Raw genomic sequence first — 7572 nt, 5'->3', positions numbered from 1 at the left:
TTAAGAGCAAAAGGAGGGGTCATTTTATCTGAGTATGTACATACAGGTTCACGATTTCATAGCCAAAAAAAAAGAAAATGCAACGATGCAAGATGAAAATTCCGTCAACACGAAATGACGAGAGTAAACAATGTTGACCTGACTGAAGGCACAACGTTCCAGGCAAACTGAACGCCAGGCATGGCTTCCAGTAGGCTGGCGATTAATCACATTGCACTAGTGGCGACGAAGGCGCCCTGTACAGCTGAGTCAAAACACATTGCAAGGCAGATCACAACTAAAGATCGAGTGACAAGAGCCTGGCTTTCAAATTCACAGCGTAGACTTCAGAAAAAAACTACTTGTTGCCAACAGCGCAGCTAGCAGCGCACCTCTCAGGTACATACATGGCAAATTCTTTTTCTTTAAGTTCAGTGTGCGTAGGTAGAGCTGCAAACACAAAACCTGATTATTGTGTCACTTCATCGCTTGTTTTGAAAGTGCTCTGTTTTACTGAAACACTTTCACTTGTGAAGGAGAAGGTTGTCGATTAGCTGTCAGAAGCGTGAAGCTACGAAGAAAATTCAAGCGGCTTCCTCGAAAGAAAAACTTCACAGTCAAAGGAACATTTGTTCTGGTTTAGAGCACGAACCAAGCACCACTTGCCTTTTTTAAGGAAGCAGTTGCTCAACCAAATGAACCGACAAGGAGGCTTTGTGCCGCTTCGAGGTGGCTGCCAGCCTTCCCACACAAATGAATCTACTCCAGTGCTTTATGGGTTTCTGTAGGTTTCATATGGCTAATGAGTGCTCTTGTATCACCTCTCAACTTTGACTTCGACGTCCTGGCTTACTATTCAAAACAGCCTCAATACAGCTGGAAATGATGTAGAATGTAACCGCAAGTAGCCTTCACACTTTTGTCAACCACTTTGTGAATATTAACGAAGAACTAAAAAAAGTAGACACTTTTGGCCAATTACAGAAAAAGCACCAACTTCATCTAACACAATAAAACTGCGACATGTAGTACATCTGAACCTCAAGATAGCAAACGCACATCAAACAAATTGTTCGACATAACAAAGTAGACCTAAATTTTCTCCCCAATGTCAGTGTGTAAGAAATGTATTCTTATAACGAATACTGGATGTAATGAAGGTATTTCCATGTCACATATGAATTCGCTATAGCGAGGTCACACTGCATTATACCAGGACTTTTTATATTAATATACAAGAGCATAACGATGGTTGTGGTAAACAAAACAGCACAAAGCACTGCTACCTTGGCACGTATGGCACATCTTTAAGTAAAAAGGGCTCCGAACAACTGAGCGTGAACAGACAGCGTCATTATAGCAGACCACCTGGGGAGCAGTTTCAAAAGACAAGGCAGTAAGTGGCCAAGCAAAAAGGCAACTATGTGATCTCCTTTCCATAGCGTGAACACAGCTGATGATCAAAGTTCAAGCATTAGTTCTCTTGAGCAAAACAGTGTGACAATACGGTACTTAACAATGCTTAGTGTTGAGAACGAAGCTATGTTTCTACGGTATTATGCAGCTAGTAAGTGCACTAGTACAGTTAAAGAATGTTTGCTGTTTTACGAGTCCCAATAACACCAACAATCTTTGTTTAGGACTAGCATTCAAAATTTCTTTTGTGTTACAGACACGTGATGTTTTCACATAAATTCTCTGCATGACGCAGGTTTTTTTTTTTTTTTTTTCTTTTTGTCACTAGCAGTTATACCGTAGAGGTGGTGAGGACATAGACACACACATTGTTAACAAGAATGTCTCGCTGCAAAACATGAATCAAAAATACATTCTAGTACATCTGAAAATAGCGCTATGTAACATCCATCCTTGACTTTTTCTGGAGCTGCGAACAGTGCCAAAAAACAAAGGCAGGAGATCATTGTATTGTGTGAAGCTCGATATTGGGACTTCCATGAACGCAACAACTCAAGTGTCACGCAAACAAAACAAGCCATAGGTAGCTTGCAGATGTCAGTGGTGCTTGACTGCTTGCTGCAACAAGGTGCATGTCAACATTTAAAAGGCGTCATCGTTCAAGCACCGCACTACACAAACATCGGTTGACAGTAACAGACACTGATAACAAATGAACATTCCTTCTCCATTCTAGCAAATGTACAAGAAAAACTTGTGTCGATTAAGGCATATATATATCACTAGCCATCTTTACATTACAGGCCTAGCATCGACTGCCTATCACAATGACAAATTCTGACAGTCTGCGGACAAACAGTCAAGACGTAAGTGTGAGAAGAGGTATGAGGGGAAGAAAAAACTTTACACTGAATTAAAAACATGCGTGCAAATTCTTGGCAACCACACAAGATGCATTTCCGTTGTAACTTTGGTACATTGTTGCTGTGTTCAGTAACAATGCAAGGCAAGCACATCAAAATTCCAGCTCGTATGATTCTGTTAAATGTTGTTACCTAATAAAGGACATAAAAAAGGAATGTTACATTAAACTGTACAGTAAAACCTGTATTAACAAACAAAGATATAATAAAGTAATCTAAAATGTTCCTTGCCTACCTATATCAGTATGAAACGAATATATGCTTATAACAAATATTGGATATAACGAAGGTATTTTCATGATGGTGACGACTTCGTCATAACAAGGTTTGACTGTATCAGTAAATACTGCTTCTGTAATACCAGAATACATACCAGTAATACCGGTAAACTATATTCTGAAATACCAGAGATGCCAGTCTTACTATGAGCAGTCTTGGTAAACCAGAAAAGACTCCAAAAACTAAAGCTTTAAGTTGCAGTACTCAAGGCAACGCAATACTTGGGCAGCATCTGCTCACGGCTAGTCAATAGTTTATCAATAAAGAAGGGATGCGCTGCATTGTAAAAGAACTAACGACCCAACGTAGCGAGTTTTCATTCGGTTATTTAGCAGAAATGGTCTTGAAATGTGTGAAAGTACACTGAAGTCCACGAAGACATACTTATGTACAGGTGCTGCAGTTTGGCCATGGAATTCAGAGATAGTACATTTCCGTTCATTTTCTCAGCTAATAACCTTCTTCCACCAAATAAATGCCAAACTTAGTCTTGAAAATGTACTTCACTTGACTTAACTGAGCGTTGTTCTTTGACCGGAAACATAAATGAGCAGTGAAGTAGGCGTGGTCACTGTGCACCGTGAAATTTGAACACCGGCACGTCGCAGTTACAGACAAAAAATGTGTTTTATGCAGTTGCCACATAAGTGCACACAAACGGATAATGAAAGTTAATAACTTAGGGTGGTAAAACATAAATTATTGGGAAAACAGTGCCGCATTTGCTGCTTTGCGTTAAGTAAAAAGCAAAGCTAGAACATGCAAAGGTTTTACTTTCTAGGAACTATCATCATAAAAACACTCAGCGCTTCTTAATGACACTAAAAACCATTCTTGCCACTGAGCCTACAAGAGAGAATGACAACACTGATTTTAAAGCAGCAAAGAATGACGGGAAGAGAGAAACCGATCAATGGTGTTCTGATCGAGGATACAGGTTTGGCTCCTGGCCACTGCAGCGACTGCGTGCAGAAACGCTTGGTTTGCCAAGGCTTCGGTGAAACCTAAGGAAGGGCAGGCAGCAAGAATCGTTCATGGCCGATTAAGCAACCTTAACTTGGCACAACAAGACTTCACGACTGTGTCGGCACGCAGCCGACAGTGCCAATGCTTTTGCATTCATGTGCATGCAAGTGCAGGATTAGGCAGATAGACTCTGGACACTTGCATTTCAACATAAATGACGGTGCACACATGTTCAGACACGATGTGTCCCACTACAATCTGCGGCCTTTGTTTGCTGGAGTCTGCAGCAGTGCGCTCAGCCATGGAAAGCTCTCTGTGCAGGTTCCCCATAGGAGCCAGTCTAGCTGAAACGCCACACACAACGGGGTGGTGAAACAGGCAGTGTAACGTTGCATGGAAACTTCCTGCAATCCTGAATGGGAACAATTCCTACAAATGACAGGCTTTAGCAGAAAAGAAACCTAACGACCCTGGAAGAAAAGAAAAGTCTCAAAGGCAGTTGACCCATACAAGAGTGACATAGAGCTGTTCGAAGTTAGTACTTTACTGATGTCCCCTAGGAAGGAGAAAGAAGAGAGAGGGAAAGGCAAGGACAAGAGTCTGTAGTGGCCTCAAACCATGATGACGTCGTCAAGCCATTTCGTGTATAAACTAACTTCCAGAGCCTATCTGCCTCTCAGAGATTCAAATTCCACGTGGAATTAGGGAAAGTGCAGGGGCTGAAAGGTCAGAAAAGAGGAAGGTCGTGTCCGACGATGAGCAAGCATAAATCAGTCTTGGGTTAGAAGTGCCACAGGTCCGCTCTCTTCTGCATCTAAAAATGCCCCACACTGAATGTCAAAGGTGCAAGGCTCCGCACAAGCCATACAAAACGAGCCTGCTTCTGCGACAGCAAAATACAGGCTGGAATCTCACCTCTGCAAATCTTAGATCTGAACGGGCACTGTTTCCCGAAGTAATAAAAGTGAAAAGTAAAACGTTTTAAATAAGGTAAAAATAAATATTGAAAGCATAAAGGGGTAAATAGCACTTGCGAGAAAAAAAGAGTGCGATATGTTGTGCTATTAAAAACAAGTTTCGGTTTTACCGAAAATCTCTCAGCACCACAGGAAGGACGAGTCGATGGTCATCCTCTTTAACCACCCCAGCGATAGCTGTACATGTGTCGATTAGCTTAAAAAGCTAATGTATTAAGTAGCGATGCCTTTGAACAAAATCAGGCTTACTGCTGCAAAAGTAAAGCCCTTGATGCTAGCGCATTAGCCTTACAACGCACTATAGAGGGCGGCAGCAGTACTGGAATTGCGCTTATCGAAGGTAACGGTAAGTCAGTCGAGCAAAAATAAAATTAGAGTTTAGCCCGGTACTTACATGTTTAAGCATTACTGTTTTCAAAGAACAGCAAGAACAGAACAATGAAGTGTGGCACTAGTGGCAACGTCTAGAGGCACTGCACTCAACCAAATTGTGTGAGCATTTGTGGCTCCTTTACTATTGTCTGCTGGTGAAACAGTTTTTATAGTGATGCAAAAGACAATACCTTTTCTTGTTAAGAAGAATGACAACACAGAAGACAGTTCGAGCACATTCTAATCATTTGAATACAGTGCCACCAGGGGTCACCACAAGTGCAGCCGATGACATTTATGTGCCAGTATTGGGCCAACACGGTGACACTAAAGCACAGACGTATCAGCTAACACTCCCTAAAAGAGTAACATTGTATGGGAAAAACTGTGCATTTAACTAAACAAGAACATCTAGGCTGTGTGCATACCAGAGTTTCGTTGCATAACAGACGAAGTCTGTTCAAAGCAAGCACAACAGCCACTTTTAAACCTGAGTCCAGTGTTCAGATCCTGATGAGTCGTTAGGACCTTGCGAAAGAGGGCGATCAGAAAAGTCTGGGGCCTTTGAAACTTTTGGCTGTGGTGCAGGTCTTTTCTTGGACATTCGCAGCATGGCAATGTTGCTTGGTTTCTTAGGGACATCAGGTTTCTTGGAACTTGCTGTAGCTGTTAAAAAGAAAAAAAGGAATTGTGTATGAGGCCCACACAATGTAACAAGTTTTGAGGACTGCTACACATCAAGCTCTAGCTTGGCTGTTAGAACTTTTGGTTATGAGCATACATTAAAAACAATTTCATCATCTGACTTGAATAAATCAGAAGGAAATAAAAGAGAACAAGCTAGAAACAATAATTGGCTCCTCAATAATTTCTCAATACTTCTTGACAAGTTCCATTATATGTATAACCCGGCGTTATGTGTATAGCACTAGGTGTTTCACATAACTCCAACTAAACTTTTAAAAAGGAGGTAGGTACATCTTTTGGCAAATAAGAGTAATGCCATAACAGTCACAGTCTTCAGTTACTCAGACTACCTTCAGGGAGTCATGAGTTAGCTGATTGGTTATGTATACCTAATTATGCAAAACTTAAGTTATACACATATATGTTTTATAGCATAAGTTATTTTGGGCATAAGTTGCTGAGTGCAGAACTGCAGTTTAAGCTCCAATGAAGCTGCTTTCACAACATTATATTTTACATAACCATGTTTTTTCTCGATCAATTCACTATTTTGCCACTTGCTATTGTATTAGGAGTTGTCCACTTCCATTTCTTTCTTGTCTAAGTCTCTCATGATAAAATATACTGCATTCATTAAGTTCTTGAAGGACAATACAACATAACAGGCCTAACGAGGACAGTTGACACATCACCCAAGATAACTTTAAGCAACAACAGGAAATATTATAAACAATTCTGGTTCCAAGAGTTTCTCAAATAATTGCTGTACATTGACCAGGTACAAAGAAAAACACAAACCGAAATTATGCTTACCAGCAGGCTGCGCTGGCGTCTTTTTCTTAGCCTCTTCTGACGTTCCAGGGTTCCCCTACACACAAAAGACATAAATAATAATTGTAATAAAATAAATACATAGATAAGAAGTTAGGACACAGCCGAATGCCTATCTTATAACTGAAGTATAGAGCTAAGTGTGAGATGACAAAGTTTCTGCAGTTACCGAGTTGTGTGAGGTATGGGGGGGAGGTTACAGACAAATTGTTGGGGTTTTAAATACCACAGCTGCAATGACAAGAGAAACATTTAACAATTCTGGTTCCACGAGGTTTTCATTCACAGTACCACAAGGTTTGGACCAGCTTTCGTGGAAAAAAATTCCAGTCAGCAAGCCCCCGACCCACCAGACCAGTCTAGCTCAATTTGCCCGTGGTGCAAAAGAAAAAGGCAGGCCTTTTTGAAATGTGCTGCCGTGCTCTCCACAAAGACGTTACTGGATGGGAATGGCTTGACAGAGAGAGAGAGAGAGAGAGAGAAACACACACACACACACACACACACGCACACACACACACACACACACACACACACACACATTTTGAGTAAGGTTAGCCAAAATCAAAATTCAGGGGTTTTTAAGGACTTGAAAATGGGTGATGTAGTCAAGGGTCTTGGATTGATTTTGACCACACGGGGAACTGAGGCCAGGTGACTAAATGTGACTGTCAAACCTTGATAACGAATGCACTGGCAAATGTGCATTTGACAGGGGAAAGAAAAAAGAATTACAACTGGCACAGTTACGTAGAATTTTGAACAAGACTGCCTTCACATACATAGTAACAACTCTTCCCCTCTGAAAGCTGACCTGTCCCAGCTTAAACACAAGAACGTGCCATTCATAAGTGTCATTTGTAGGCTAAGGGACATGTTTCAGTAGCAAAGTAAAGCAGCAGGTACCTGGAACACTATCACTGCTGCTGTTGACGGGCTTGCAAAACGCACAGAAGGGACGGCTCCAAAAAAATAATAAGCATAAATGTTCCTTTGTATCAATTCTACACATCCATGGAGTTTTGCACCGCACAAAGAAAGCTAAGCAAAGGCACTCAGTACAAGTAATCCTTGCTGCCTTGATTAAGCTCAAGAGGGAATCATCACCAGTGTGTCTTATGTCCAGAGTAGGACGAAAGCCT

General features: G+C 41.2%; 1 long non-coding RNA gene across 1 annotated transcript; it reads right to left on the bottom strand.

Annotated features, from left to right (window-relative positions):
- LOC140218967 (uncharacterized) lies at positions 1–6584 on the bottom strand. Its single transcript, XR_011895162.1, has 2 exons — positions 6413–6584; positions 1–5578 (listed from the first exon to the last, which is right to left on the bottom strand). It is a non-coding gene; the product is annotated as an uncharacterized lncRNA (long non-coding RNA).
- Between the last annotated feature and the right edge of the window lie 988 nt (positions 6585–7572).

Source organism: Dermacentor andersoni, chromosome 6 (assembly GCF_023375885.2).
Source record: "Dermacentor andersoni chromosome 6, qqDerAnde1_hic_scaffold, whole genome shotgun sequence".
Taxonomy (NCBI): Eukaryota; Metazoa; Arthropoda; class Arachnida; order Ixodida; family Ixodidae; genus Dermacentor; species Dermacentor andersoni.
The sequence above is the reverse complement of the archived record's forward strand: the minus strand, read 5'-3'. Positions and strand labels throughout refer to the sequence as shown.